We start from the raw sequence: 15,186 nt of genomic DNA on the forward strand, positions 1-15,186 counted from the left end.
CAGCAAATTCAGAAATGTAACTGTTCACTGAAATGGAGACGAGTGACTTCATTGTGTTTAGCACCAAAGAAATAGAATGGAGTAAAAATATTTTATAAATATGGTAATTTGCTTGAAGACGTACTGTATTGTTCTCTACCTTTTAACATTACAAACTGTTTCCATTTGCCTGTTGACTCAGTCAGACCAACAGAAAGATTCTTTCTGCTTACAGTTAGATTTTGGTTTAAGCCAGTGAACCAGACTCTGCCAGTAGTCTTTGGGCAGAGATCAGTGCCAAAGTCTGATTCAACCTCCATGTTTTAGAAGGCCATGAATGAACCAAACTTTGGAGTAGCTTTTCTTTTTCTGTTAGACTACCGAAGAGTAGAGTTGATGCCCATGATGCAAAACCTTAAGACTGAAATGTCTCATGTTTGAGTTTTAGGAAAGCAAATAATTTGTGGGAAAATACTTATTGTGCATCTAGTTGTTTTTTTTTTCTGGAAATGACATGATATCAAAGAAAAATTTTTCAAGGATGAATCTCTATGGCCAGGTACTCCTTTCTTCTTATCTGATAAAGGATATGTTTGTGTATTTTTTTGGAGCACATTTGTTTGGAAAGTTATTAAAAACCCACCAGTAGCCAAGATTCCATATACCATGTTTCCCTGTTTCAGTGGTCTCTGAATCCTTGAAGTTCCAGTTGCAATTAGGAAGATGGTGTTGAAACTAAAAAGCTAACTTGTCCTTTTTTTGTGTGCACATGTGCCAAGTTTTATAATCTGTAGAAGAACCACCAGTCATCTATGCTGTAAGAGATTACTGGAAGTGTTTTGCAGCACAAAGAGATTTACTGTATGTACCAAGAAAGAAGACTCTCATTCTTCTGCATAGATCTCAGTGTTTGGAGGATTAAAGTTATGGTGTGTTCTATGTTGTCGTGTGTAAGTGCGTGGTGTTTAGTTTTGGTTTTGTTTTAAACATATTATTTTGACATTTGCCTACTCCTTGGCACATGGCCAAGGTTTCTTTGCTGCCTGTGGAGAAAGAAAGATTTGGATATGGGTGCTTTTGAGGGGAATAGTTGCCTTATATTAGGCAATAGTGGAGTCTCCCATGCCTCTGTCCAGAATGGTTTGACAGAAGTTGACCTGTGATTAGTAGGAATGCAAGAGGTGCCTTGAATCCTTTAAAATGTATAATGTTAGAGCGGTGCCAGAATAAATACCAGTTTCCTGCTGCAGACCTCGAATTTGATCATCTGCCCTTACTAGAAAACCACTCCAGTGAGCCTAAACCTTTATGGCACCTGGGTTCTATCCCATTAGGTTTCACTGATTTGTCGGTCACACCTTTTCAGTCTGCTTAGCCAGGCAGGTATGCTTTCTATCACCCAGAGGAAAGCCAGCTGGCCAGGGATATGTTAATGAGTGACGTAATTACAAAGGTCACTAGGCAGCTTGGCTGTATATCAGGACACGTGTGACTTCTTGATTATTCCCAGGTTACCAATGTTTTAGGTCTGTTTATTTTCAGTAAAACATTATTGGTGCATGAAATTACTGCTAAGATCTCAAGAGGTTCCAGAGGAGAATGTTAATATTGTTAGGATCTAGCACTTCGAAAAGGAAGCTGGGGAAAGGTACATAAAGGTAGGGAGACAGGGTCTAATTATAAGCCCAATTAAAGTATTTAAAGGAATACAAGCCATGGTCTAAGAGGTAACATAGACACAACAGAAAACAAATCCATCTCTGGACTCTGACTTCTGTGACAGAAACCAGATTGTGCTCTGGTTTTACAAGGGCATTGAGATTCCTTAACAAGAAAACTTAGGAAAAGAGAAGGATATAAAGTAAACCCATTATAGAAGGTTTTTGTGCGGTAATCGGCCGGGTGCTGGTGGAATTGTGTGCTCATAGCAATAGGAGAAAGGCTGGTTTCTAGGACCCCAGATCTGCCCCCAGCTCCAATGCCTAGGTCAACAGGTCTTTCCTGTGCTTACTCTTTCTTAGCAGAAATGGTTATGTATGTGTAGGACCCTGAACGTTGGCTCAGCCACTGGAGCTAAGTGATGTAACTGAAGATCAGAGTTAACAGCATTGAAGGTGTCAGACATGTTTTAAATGGATTAAACAGAGCAGAAGCTGTCTGTTTATATATCTCAGCAGGTCAGGCTGAAGTTGAACAAAATGTTTAATGCATGTGCTTAAATCCAGTCCTCTTCCACAGAGCAATGGTAGTCCATCTGTAATTATAAGAACATTCAGTGTGTTGATGCTTCAGTGTAGGTGCTGTATGGTTTGATGACTTGCAGGCCTTAGCCTCACATGCTATGTTTAGAGCATGTGATTCAACTTACCTGCTGGCATCAACCAAAATATCAGGATGTTGCCTGAGACTGAAATTTGCTGCCTCTGACAGTTTGTAGATACAGATAGGCGTTTCACAGCCGAACCCGAGTGGTAACTGAATCCCTTTCTGTTTGGAAAGGTTGTTCAGCTACAATGTGCCCTGAAGCTAGATCTGGAGATTTGTTCTACTTATTTCTGTGGATGTCATAGAGGATAACTTATTCACAAAGATCCTTGCGTTTTCTCGACCTCTCAGGAGGATTACTTTTTAAACATTTATCTTGGTATTACTTTTAAGGATGGCATTGCATTCACCTGTGTTTTCATTCATTCCAGTGCATAGCATCATGCAATACAAATTGTGATTTTTTTTCAGCTCTGTAGAGGATGAGACTTCTCAACTAGAATGGAAGTTGTTCTCTACACTTCTTTCACAGAGATATTTTTTTCCTCAGAGCTTTTATTTGTTGTCCTTTTCCCTAGGCTTAGCTATTTTTTAGCATATTCCATAGAGGAAAATAAGTTTTGAAGCATTAATTGTTTGCATAGAAAGTAAGATTATAGAATGGGTGGGTTAATTTCTTCAAGGGGGAGGAAATAAAGGAAAGGGAAAAAGAGGATTGGACTGTAGAAAGAGATGAAAGAGGAGTTTCCTCAGAAAAGGAAGATAGTAAATGGGGCTATTCTCCTGGATCAGCAGTCCATAACCATCTCTCATCTTCTAGAATTGCCATCTGCATTTGGGAAGCAGTATGTTTCACTTAAGGGTCTTGGTGAACATGAATTTTTTGGGAATGTCCTAGTATTCTTTGGTCTTTGCCAAGTACAAGAGCTGAACATTCAATTGCTCTGAGATTCACATGGCACATTTAACATATATACATCATACATTTAACTCATATATCATAATCTCATTTCAAACATCCCTGGGAGGAAAACTCCTCTACCTACATTAAATGGATCTCAAGGTTTGTATGGCTAAGTAGAGATTGCATCTATTGGTCTCTTGGAGTTGTGCGATTGCAAGAGCATCATTCATAATAATTAGTAGCCCTTAAGCAACAGCTGCAGCATGTTCCTGTACTTGTGCGTGAAGTACAGTTCCTCTGTTGGAGATCTCTGGGAAATAGAAGTGAATGTACTCAAAGCTGTTGTTTGATATGTGAAAATCAAGAGGCTCTTCCTAAGTTCAATAAATCAGTATATTTCAGATAATGCATAATTCCCTTGTCCAACCAACCAAGAACCATTTTTCTGAAGCTATTCAAATGCCCATGTAACCTGATGATAAGAGTGAATGGCAGGTCTACCCTGTTTGATTGTGAATAGGAGTCTTTTACGGTTCAGGCTAAAAGAAGACTTTCACATTTTTCATAGGAGTCCTAAGCAGACCCCTAGTCTTCACTGGTCAATGTAGCTGTGACTCCGTGTATCCAAAGTTCAGCTGTTGGGTGCTTTGCTGAGGTATGGTCAGCACAGCCATATCTTAAGCTATGTGACTCTTGGCAAACTGGAATGGAAAAGCCAAGCACTGGTGCTGTTTATAGGATTGTGTGAGGACATTCAAAATAGAGAAACAGAATGAGAACCCTACTACAGGGTAATGGAACACTGCATGACTTACCAAAGACTTTTGTTGAATCTCTGATCCTGGACAATTTTTAATCCCTACTGGATGTTTTTCTACAAGGTGTCTTCATTCAAAGGGATTTTAATTTAGGAGAGCTGTTTTCCAGAGGTCAGGCACAGTAATTGATGAGGTGTTTCATGGCTCTATTACCCTTTCTATGGGCACATAAATAAATGGTTTCAGGGTATGTCAAACACAAGAAGCATGTAGAGACAAGATGATTTGTACTGAATGAAGTCCAGATTGAAAGCTACTTTTGCACCGTTTTCAATAATAATAGTTGTGTGTACCTGACACCATAAAGTGTCTATGTGTCAACCATATTGCCTTAGTTTTTCATCTGTGAAAGAAAACGTAGATTTTTCGAGAGTTTGCAAATCAATAGTCAAGAGACATTTCCATTCATAAACTCCAATAAAATATTCTAACATCTACATTGTGTGCAAACTGATGACCTTGGCATAAAGCCTATAACATAATAAACTCTGAAATAGGTGGGAGGAAAGTAATTCAGGAATTACAAGCCATTTGGAAATTATGTGAGAATGCATCTGTACTTTTCCAGGAAAATCAAAAGCTTCATGGTAACTATTTAACACATGTAAGAGCTCACTATAAAAACAAAATCTGGGGTAATTTCTTGATTTAGAAGATTTTTTTCAGAAGCAAAACAAACCCGAACAAGCCTGAGCAAAAACTTGGTATTTGGTTTGTATTTTTAACTGTGAAGTGACCACAGGAGGACTAGGGCTAAATTTGACATCTTACTTCTTCCAGTCCTTCATATGCTGAGCTCTTGCAGCAATTGTTGCTGGTAGGGTACCCAGAAATGAGGGCTCCAAGTCAGGAAATGTGCATCCTTCAAATTTTTCTGAAAATGGGAACAACCATGCAGTGCTCCAGGTAGCAGTCTGGCTCCTGTTGAACGAGAAAATCACACAACGCTTTCTAATTAAATGTATCTATATCTGACCTCCTATCTTAATATGGCCAATCTGATCTGGCCACTAGTGCTTTTCTCAGTGCATTTCTTTGGTTTGAAACTATTATCTGTGTGATGTTTGCTTGATGGAGGTACTGAATAGAGCAGCAGGCAACTACTTAATACTGTTGTCCCCTAGAGCTGGGTTCTTTCACCAGGTGTGAAAGAGCCAATCTACACACTGAATTGAGATATTTAATTTTATTACCATTCAGCAGAATAGAGTGCCAGGCATCAAACACAACCAGCACACTTTCTGGGAAACAAACACAGTCTTTTATACAAAAAGTAAATAAAGAATGAATTATACAGAAATAGGTGATTGGTCACTTGTGCTTATATAACAAAATTCTTAAAGCATGTGGTGGTCTTGATCCAGTTAATCATGCTATCATTTGCATACACAAATTTTCTTGGATGTGTATTTTTTAGAATTATAATAATCTAGAGTAACTTGCAGTTATATTTTCATCCATCAGCTAACACCAAGTTATTATTTAATCATATACTCTATTACAGTTTCTGCTTGAGTATATTTGAACAATTAATTGTCAGTGAAATACGGATTTATAATGTTCTGTTCCTGGGGACTCTTCACTCTTGCTTTGCTTTAGTACATTGTTGTCATGGTTTCAAGACCAACCCATAGTTACCGTGAATTTCTTTGTGGGTTTTTAATCTCATCTGACATCAGATTCTGCCCTTTGAGACTTCTGAACATATCCACAGTAGATTTCTCAGAAGTTCCACCCTGTATTTAAAAAAAAACCATAATTAATTCTATACATTGAAAGAAGACAATAAACATATAATTTTTGATTTTGTGATACAGTGGTGTGTCAATATAGTCTTTAAGGACCTTGTTGATTTGGCTGTCCGTTCAACCTTAGCTTCTGCTGGAGGAGCTGGTGTATAATGAATCCAGGAACTGATTCCTTCCCCCTTTAGAGTTGTATAAGTAGCTAACAGAACAATGTAGCTTTTCTTTCAGTAGCTCATCTTTATAAGTGTGAATATAAAGTTTCCATGTTGAAGGTTGTGTACTGGCATGTCAGGGGGCAAAGGGGTTTGCTAATTGAGGTACCTATGGAAAGATGATAAAATGCGCAAAAGAGACAACAGATAATCTTTTGTTATTCCTTCCCCTTTAACATGCATTTGATTGCTGCAATACCCACCCTTTTAGCTGGATATGGCTTCCCCCACAATCTTTCAAAAAGATTCACTCTTTCCCTGACTCATGGAGTGATTCTAACTCTCATCGAGGCAATCCATAAAATATCTACCAACTTGAGCTGGGTTTCCGGTCACAACTTTGAAAACTTTGTTGTTGTTGTTGTCTTTGTTTTTGCTTTTCACCTTTTTGCTAGACTTGGTGTCTTGAGGGTATGTAAATCTCATTTAAGCTGGAGAAACTTTGATACTTTTTGGACTATTTCTGAAATAAAATAGGGCCCAGTATCTGAGTACAATCCCTCAGGAATTCCAAACCTAAGGATTATTTCCTTTGACAGTATTTTGATGACTTCCCTAGCCTAGTTATGGCAAGGGAAGGCTTCTGACCATCCTGAAAAGATATCCTCTATAACAAATAGGTATTTATATTGTTTACATAAATGGCAACTTGAATCTATCTACTAGTGTTCTCTGGGAGTTAGGTCTCTTTTCACATCACCTGTGGGTATTTCTTTGTATTTAAGGATTATTCACGTACATGTTGGGCATCTTTTTACTATTACATCTGCATTCAGTTGCATTTTTGGTCCCACATCACATCTCTTAACACTGCTTACCTTGGCATCTGCTCCCATGTGAGTTTCTTCATGTAACTTCTTGAGAAGGGCTCCTTGTTTGAATGGTTCTGAGAATGTGTTGATTTAGAGTAATGCACCATTCTTCTGAATTTTTTTTTTTTTAACATTTTGGTGTTTCTGCCAATTGATCTTCACTCATCAGCATATTCCAGCAGAATTACATTGTTATTGTTACCTTACAATTTGATCCAATGGGAATATGTTTTTGCCAGTATGTTACCAGGCAGAGTAGAGCTGTTTTTGAATCCATGAGGGAGCACAGTTGAGCACAGTTGCACATTTCTTCCCATTGTGGGATTCTCTGATTTGAAGGAAAAAAATTGCTTGTCTTGGTCTACTGGGATTAAAAAGAAAATAAAAAATAAAAGGCATTTTAAAATCCAAAACAAAAAAAATGAGCATTTGTTTCTGGAACTGAGACTGTCAAGGTGTAAAGAATTGGTATGGTGGTGTATACATATACGTTCATGGTTATTTGGTTTATTGCTCTTAAATTCTGTACCAGTCTGTATTCATGAGAACAAGGTAAAATAGGAGTATTCAATTCAGACTGGTATCCTCTAAGCAGTCCATACTGCATGACAGTATTTATCAAGGGCTCCAATCCTTTACATGCTTCCAGTCTAATAGGGTATTGATTTAGCCTCACTGGTTGTGCTCCTGGCTTGAGTTCTACTTTAAGTTCACATCCTTTGCTTTGCCTGGTTTCTCTGAAGCCCATACCAGAGGGATTTCCACATTCAATACTGGATCTGGGATGTCATTCTCAGGTTCTTCCAAGGTCTGGTCCATTAGTAAACAGATTTGAGTCTTCCATGGGCTGTTTCCTGTGGGCTGTATAGCTAGTAGAGAGGTTTTCAAAATCGTTTTTTGAGCATTTAACTTGGATCCTGGACATGGAAGGGGACATATATATTCACGAGTCAGTTTAATATTCTAATTGTACATGCCATAGGTTGTCAAAATAAGTGCAAAGTTCTTTTCCCCATTGTCCCAATAATCAGTATTGTGACTTTAGTTAGCAGGCTCTAACAACAAGTTATTACTGAATGTGTGGCTCTGCTACCTATTAAAAAAATTATCTTTGTTCCCTGGCTTTATTGGAAGTAGAGGGTCTGCTGGGTATGCACTGATACTTTTCCCCTGGTCTCCTTCACGCATCAGAATTCTCCAGCATCGTAATGTTAATATCCTCTAACTGACCCTTACTGCCTACAAAGAGCACATTGATTCAGGCCCAAGGTTTGGGAGGCCTTTTGGACCCCAAAACCTTTGCTTTTCCTTTTGCTTTCCTTGATGCCATTCTCTTTTATTCTGCAGTAGAAAGGTATTCAATATAGTTTGCATACCTCCTCCCTCCATTAGGGTTATGAGCCAGCATAATACTTTCTAGAAGTTGATACGCTTCTTCTGGGCTCTCTGGATTCTCTGAGTGTGAGCAGACAGATTGTACTTGTCCATTTAATAGTTTGGACTTGTTGATTTGGAAACAAAGAGCAGGCAGACCCTTTGCCCCCAGTGCTTGTCTTAAAGGCACCTCTGTCACTGGCTGGGGATGTCGTCCAGTCCAGCCTGCAATAGGACTAAAATTTTCATTTCCCACAGTTCCGTGGCAGTCTCTTGCATCACCCAGAGGATGATTTGTTCTGAGGAACAAAAGCAGGATTTCCAAGGCAATGGAACTGGAGTGAAAAGCATGTGTTTCTTTTGCCCTTGTCCAGTTCTTGAGACCAAATGCTGGACATTCCAATACCAGGTGTGGGAATGACAGGCTTGTTTTGTTTCTTCACTCTCATCTCTTCTTTTTTTTTCATATGATATGCACGTACCCTTTGGGAATTCATACTACTCCATCCATGCATCAGGCACAGAGCCATTAGAATCAAACAATATATTTTCAATAGCCATGTAAGTTTTTCACCATAAAATTTTAATGTTTTGTTATTGCAGTGTGTGCTTTTTATTGTTTGTTTTTTAAGCTGAGCTAGGTGAATGCCAGAATTTTTTCAGAGCTTGTCAAAACTTGGGCAAGAAGGCTTCATTTTTAAGGGACCAAATTTTCTAGACTAAATGTACTGTACACTGACGTAGAGACATCTTTCTTCTGGCAAGGAAATGAAGGGGATAATTTGTTATCAAGTGCGCTGTATGCCATGTAACTTAGGGGCAATCAGTGATTGGGAATGATGGGTTATAAATGACTCTGCTTAAGGACTTGTTGATGTTCAAGATTGCATTCTTACTGGTAGGATGTTCCCTTCCTCCCCCCGTGTCTCTCACCTACACATACCTCACCATCCCTTCTCTGAGAACTGGAAAATGCTGGTTCTTTTTGTTATCAAACTTCTGGAAACTTAGAGTGAAGAAAGCATGCTAATGCTTTCTAAGAATTAGCCCATGCTAATAAGAAAGCATAGGCTGAAATACCTTGGATACAGATTCAAACTCCTTTGTCCTACACTCCTACCTGTGAAACTGCTTCATGTGTTAACAAGCAATAATTAAATCCCTTCTGTTTGGGAAGGCTTATGGTAAAAATAAGAAGACTTATGGTAAAAGTAATGATAGACATTCTGCAACTGTTTTGAACTGAATAATTCAAGCATGTTATGATGAAGCAATGTTGAAATGTCTTAACTCCTCCATTTAATTGTGTCCTGTCAGTAACAATGACCTGCTACTGATGGTGCTGGATAGATGAAGGCATGCTTTTATTTTGGAGTTCTGCGTCAGCTGTAATTGTCACTGTTGGTGATTATAACCTTATTTCCCTGTGGTAATGCCTCAGGAAATCCTCTGTAGGATTTGTTGTAATGATAATTATCCTTTTGCTGGATAAGTTTCTCTTCTGCTTGGCAATGGCATTGGGCAGTGAATTTCTGTATCTGAAATACTTTCCATTCAGTCTTAATTTAGGTGAAACCAAACCAAGGCTGAAGTGATCTAAAAAAAAATCATTCTTAGCTAGATGCTATTTAGTGGTGTAAAGGCTGTAAAATGAACTAGACTCCTGTTCCCATGTCTGCTGATCTGAGTCATCATTTAAAATACTAACTTTCCTCCTTTTAGATCCCACAGTGGAAATGAGATCTGCTCCATGTGGAGATGGATCTGCTTGCAGCCCATCTGATACTGAGAGATCCTGCAGAAGGCTGTCTCATGTTTAGGCACTGCCTGACACAAAGCATGAGCACATAAATGGATTAGTAACAGAAACAGACCCACGAGGACTCTTTTGTCTGGTCCTTCAGATCCCGTTCTTTAAGCCTTGCTAGCAGTCCTAGTCATTAGCAAGTTATAGACTATGGAGCCCACGTGCTGAACTTGATCATCACTGGCTCATCTCATGTGTCTAATCCACACAGAAATAGTCTTCCATCTACTTGGTGTACTATGAGCAGGCTGAAGTCCACAGTAAAATTTCCCTAAATATAGTATTTTGGTTACTGTGGGTGTGTTCCCTGTTCTGCTCCTTGGGACAGATCGGATAGATGATTCACACCTCAGTGGTCCCTTCTGTGTTGATGATGGGGTCTCTGTGGTGCTTTGAGAAAAATTAGCCTTTAAATGCTCTGCATTATAATAAGGAAGAGTCAAACTGCATTATAGTGTTTCTTGCCTTTTTTATTATATCAGTAGTGGTTAGGAGGCCAGATTGAAATTCTGAATTTAATGATGCGCTGCTTAACTTTTGACATGAACATTTTTCAGTTAAAGAGGGGAAATGTGTCCAAATCTGCTCTACAGCTAGCACTTCAAATTTAATCCTCGATTTACTTTTCCCTTTTGAGGAGTTTTCACAACACCTGCAGCCTGATTTTTCTAGTGTCATTAGTATAAATCAAGCCTCGTAAATCAAGCTATAACTACAAACCTTTTACCTGTGAATTTTATTTGCAGTGGAAATAAGAGGCTTTGGGACACGAAACTGCTGTCAGTTGAGCTATATTCACCTACCTGGAGCAGCACAGAGAATATCCTGGTCAAGAAGCAGCATTGCTCTTGGAATTGATTTACAAATAGACTTCCAGACTGCAAACCTTCCTCATACTGTTGGCATACACTTGAGCTGCACTGAAAGATAACATAGTAGTTATGGCCTTTCTTCGGGATATTGGCATTTGTCCTTGCTTTGCCACAGATTTCTTATGGCTTGCAGGTGCATTGCTTGGACTTTGTATGGGAAATTGTCAGTGAGTGATGCACGAGTAGCCGAGTGAAGAACTGTGTTAATTATCTTGCAGAAAAGATACAGCATATGAGAACATTTGCTTTTTATGTCACCTGCCTTTCCACATAGGCTTTTAAAGGTATTGATCATGCTATTAAGTTTCCATACCTGCTTGATCCTACCATGTGGACAAGTCCTTTGTTTTTTTTGGTCTCATTACCCCCATGTAAACAAGGGCTAGTAGTTCTCAGTTGTTTCATAGGAGTGTCACAAGGACAGATGCTCTAAAAGCTATTGCCTGTGGGGGTCGAATGGGAGTATATACCTTCCCTGGTATAGAAAATGAGAGTGGGTTTGGACAGGGGATGTTGCTCAGCCTCTGAGAATCCTGGCCAAGGCTTGCTGTGGAGTTGGACTTCAGCTTTCTGTAGTGTTTCCGCTGTTAAGGTGGGGAACTTTTAAAGGTTATGACTGGAAAAAGGTCACCTCTTTTTCTGTAACAGCCCCTGCTTCCAGAACATCCTGCCTTTTGAACTGGAGTGAAAATCAGAATACTGTGGTCTCTGCTCTTAGGAGGCACCAGTTACTAAATTTTGAGTGGGGTAGTGCAAGGTTGGACTGGAATTGGGGTAGGGCTGTTTTCCAGCATTTCACCTAGCTCTAAAGGGTGACAGGGCAGAGACTTCCAGATTACTGAATCTAGTTTGTCACTGAAAGCTAGTAATGTTTTGTTCAAATACTTGAATTATATGTCTTGCGTCTAAATAAAGAATGTGTATATTGCTGATATTTTGAAAAATCTCATTGGTTTAAAAAAACCTAGATCAAATGAGTAATGCATTCTTCAAAATAAGGAGAAACTGTTGTGAACAGTTTTTCAACATTAGACACTTTCCCAGCCAATTTACTTGTTCACAGCAGAATAAATGGAACTAGCCTGCCTCTAGCTTGACTGCTGGCTGTTTCACACAGCTACCTCCACTGCTCTCTAAATTGAGCCCACAGAGAATCACTGCAACATGGAAGAAGGGACTGAAGGTGCAGGCAGCTAACTAATTTGTAAACATAGGGGTTGTGAAGCCCTATTTTCGTCTCAGACAGGTAAGTGAACTGTGTTTAGAGAACCAATTTACTTATTAGTGAACATGTTTCCGGACATCTGCTTACATGCACTCTGTAGACATATGGTAGGTGTAAGAAATGGTCAAGTGAACTTGTCTGGTAGCTCTGGATCCTGTCTGACTGAGACTGGAGCTGACAAGTGGTAAGGAGTGGTCAGCTGTGAGTGACATTGCAGTAATTATTACAGGACTCTTTGCTAAAAGTTGCCTCCAACCACACTATCAATTTTTGCCATGAATTTTTCTAATTCTCTTTGGGGTGCCCTTGTTTTGGTTTTTGCCTTTGAAAATTGGTGAGTGGTACAAAACAATTACCTGAGGCCCCAGAGAGGGTCTGAACATAAAGGCATTTACCCATTTGGTTTCTGTTCAGACTCATGCGATCCCTTGAAATCTCAGTCAACTTCAAAACTGTTTGGGATACAGAGTGAGAACAATCTCTTTGGTGTATTTGAATACATACCAAAGGCAACAAGGTGACGCCACTGCAGGAAATGCAGTTGCTAATAGTCTGGGATGGTATTGATAGGAGTGAATTCTATTAGGTGGGAGAGGTAGTTGTAGTTATTCTACTCTATTTGACAAAAGTGTGAACCTGGTTGGATTACTGGTTTAGACATTCCTGAGAACGCTGCAAGAAGGCGTAGATTAATTTTTAGACTCCCATGGTGACTTCTTATCATTTTTAGCAAGAATTATAAGCTGTAAATGTTACTGAATGTTACCTTTAAAAAAAGAAACTACTTGTTCACTCTAAAAAGGAGATCTCTTCCAGTGTATAAAGTAGTCACAAGAGAAGGGCAACGAACAATGAACAACGAACCTCTCTGAGGTTAAGCCAAGAAGTAATTAATATAATTGAAAACAATAGAGATCTTAGTTTGATACTAGGAAAAACTTAAACTCTGAAACTATGTTGCCCACAAGCAGTGGAACACTGGTAGAAGAGTTGAGTATGCTACAAAAATACAGGGACAGAGCCTACCCTATTTTATCACATCTCTGGGTTGGTCAGACCCTGCACTTCTCTGCTTGATTGTTTTCTTAGAAAGGGCAATACTAAGTGAAGATTTCTGGTCATTATGACTTTGTTTTAGCATTCCAATTTAAAGGGTGTTTCACTCAGCAGATTTAAGCATTCCTTCTTTATCAGTTTACCTTATCTCAGTGTGCTGCTCTGTCCTTCTAGCAAAGCAAACTCCCACACCATTCAGTGAGTTTCTCTCCATCCTGCTTTAATTTAGCAGATTTCAGTTGCTCCAGGGTGTACACAATCCAAACAGTTCCCTCTGTATCTCTTATACAATCATTTTGCTTTTCATCATTTCCAGGACTTGCACTGCGTACAACAGTCAAGCTTTCTCTCCACTTGATTTTTTGGCCACTCATCACCCTCTCTCTGCAGAGCATTCTTAGTCACCCTTATGGAAAGAACAGTCCCTTCTTTTCTAAAATGGTAGATTAGACACAGCAGACAGTTCTGAAAAAAGGCATAAAGTCTTTATCATATTAAGCACTTGTACTGTTTGCCATGTAGGAGGTGGGAACAGTAAATTGCTGGGTTCCCTTTCAGCTCTGTGATTCCCCTTATGGATGAGGTATGAGTTGGATGAGATGTGAGTTGGAGTGGTATACATCCTGTTTGGACACGCAGGCAATCCCACTAGTCACTCGTACTGTGTTCATCAAAACGATCCTATCTCAGAAAACACAGCATTACACTGCAGCCTGTAGACTGGCTGATAGATGTGTGAAGCTGCACACTCCATAGTTCTGGATAAATGGAGTGCTTACTTGAAAGACAAAGTGCAGAGCTCGTGAACATGTGCCTGTACAGTGTAAGGAGGATGCAGTTTCTAGTCTCTGTGAGACACTAGCTCGAAATTTTTCTGTGGTGTCAATGGATAAATGAGTATTCCTGCATTCGAGTGTTAAAGTGCTCCTAGGGAGAAGAAAGAGCATTTCACATTTCCTCTCTAATTTTGACAGGTAAAAAAAAAAAAGTCAGACCTTCTTATGTGGTTTTCTCAGGTATGGGTTGGAGTAGCTAACATTTGTATCCTGTGCTGGGGGCCTAGGTTCCTGAGAAGTCAACTGCAGATAACAGTAGTTTTCTAATAAAGAGATCATAAATTACATAGGTAAGGCAACTTGCACTTATCCATGCTCTGATTTATCTTTCTAGTTCTAACCCACCTTGTATGTGCTTACCCATTACTTGACTTCAGTTTTGCTATGCAAAGAAAAGGCACAATAGTTGTACTCTCGAGTGGATCTGAGTCCACGTGTACACTGCCTTGTTTGTGCAGAAACCCAGCTCTAGAGCAAGATTCAGCGGGAGCTTCCACAGGCAGGTGTTTTCAGAGGAGACTTTTCAAAATGCTTCCATAGAAATTTTTGTTCTCTTTCAGCAAGTCATTCCCAGTCCTTACCTCTCTTCCAATCCAAAAGCCTTGCCCAAGTCATCAAAATCACATTTGTCCCAAAATGATAAGCCCGAGGTACTTTACCCTAGTAAAAGTATGTATGGGAAGGGTTAATGGGGAGAAAGATTATCAGTGATCATTAGGAATTGTACAATGTGTTCCACAGTTGAAGACTATTCTTTTTTTCACAGTGTGCAATTTTGTCCTTCAATAAATGATGTGATTACTAGAAGAACCATGAGAGTAAGGGATGGTGTGGGGAATGTGTGCACCTACACTATTCTGGTCTCTTTATCAAGGAAGGTGTATTCCAGAATAATGGCAGAGACTGGAAAGAAAGTCTGTCTCATTATAGGGAAATAGAAAAGACGACTTTCTAACCAACAATATTGTGATATGGAGACAAAATAGATCTAAATAGATGGAGTTAAACTTTGGGGAAAGAAATTAACTAATTGAGTCCTGTGGCAGCACCTGGTAGCAGGGGAAAAGGCCACTACTGCCAACAAATTTAGCTTGGACTGGAAAATGATAGAAGGTCCGTGCAAACACTATTCTCCCTCCAAACTAACATATAAACATTATCTGATTTAATTATTAGATTTCTTCAGGAGGCAGGAACATCTTAAGTGCATTTTGCAACCCCATGCTGCTGTTTAGGGCCTAGTACCACTGAAGCTCTGCTGCAGTTAACATAAATCAT

Source organism: Neopelma chrysocephalum, unplaced genomic scaffold (assembly GCF_003984885.1).
Source record: "Neopelma chrysocephalum unplaced genomic scaffold, ASM398488v2 Primary Assembly neopelma1_146, whole genome shotgun sequence".
Taxonomy (NCBI): domain Eukaryota; kingdom Metazoa; phylum Chordata; class Aves; order Passeriformes; family Pipridae; genus Neopelma; species Neopelma chrysocephalum.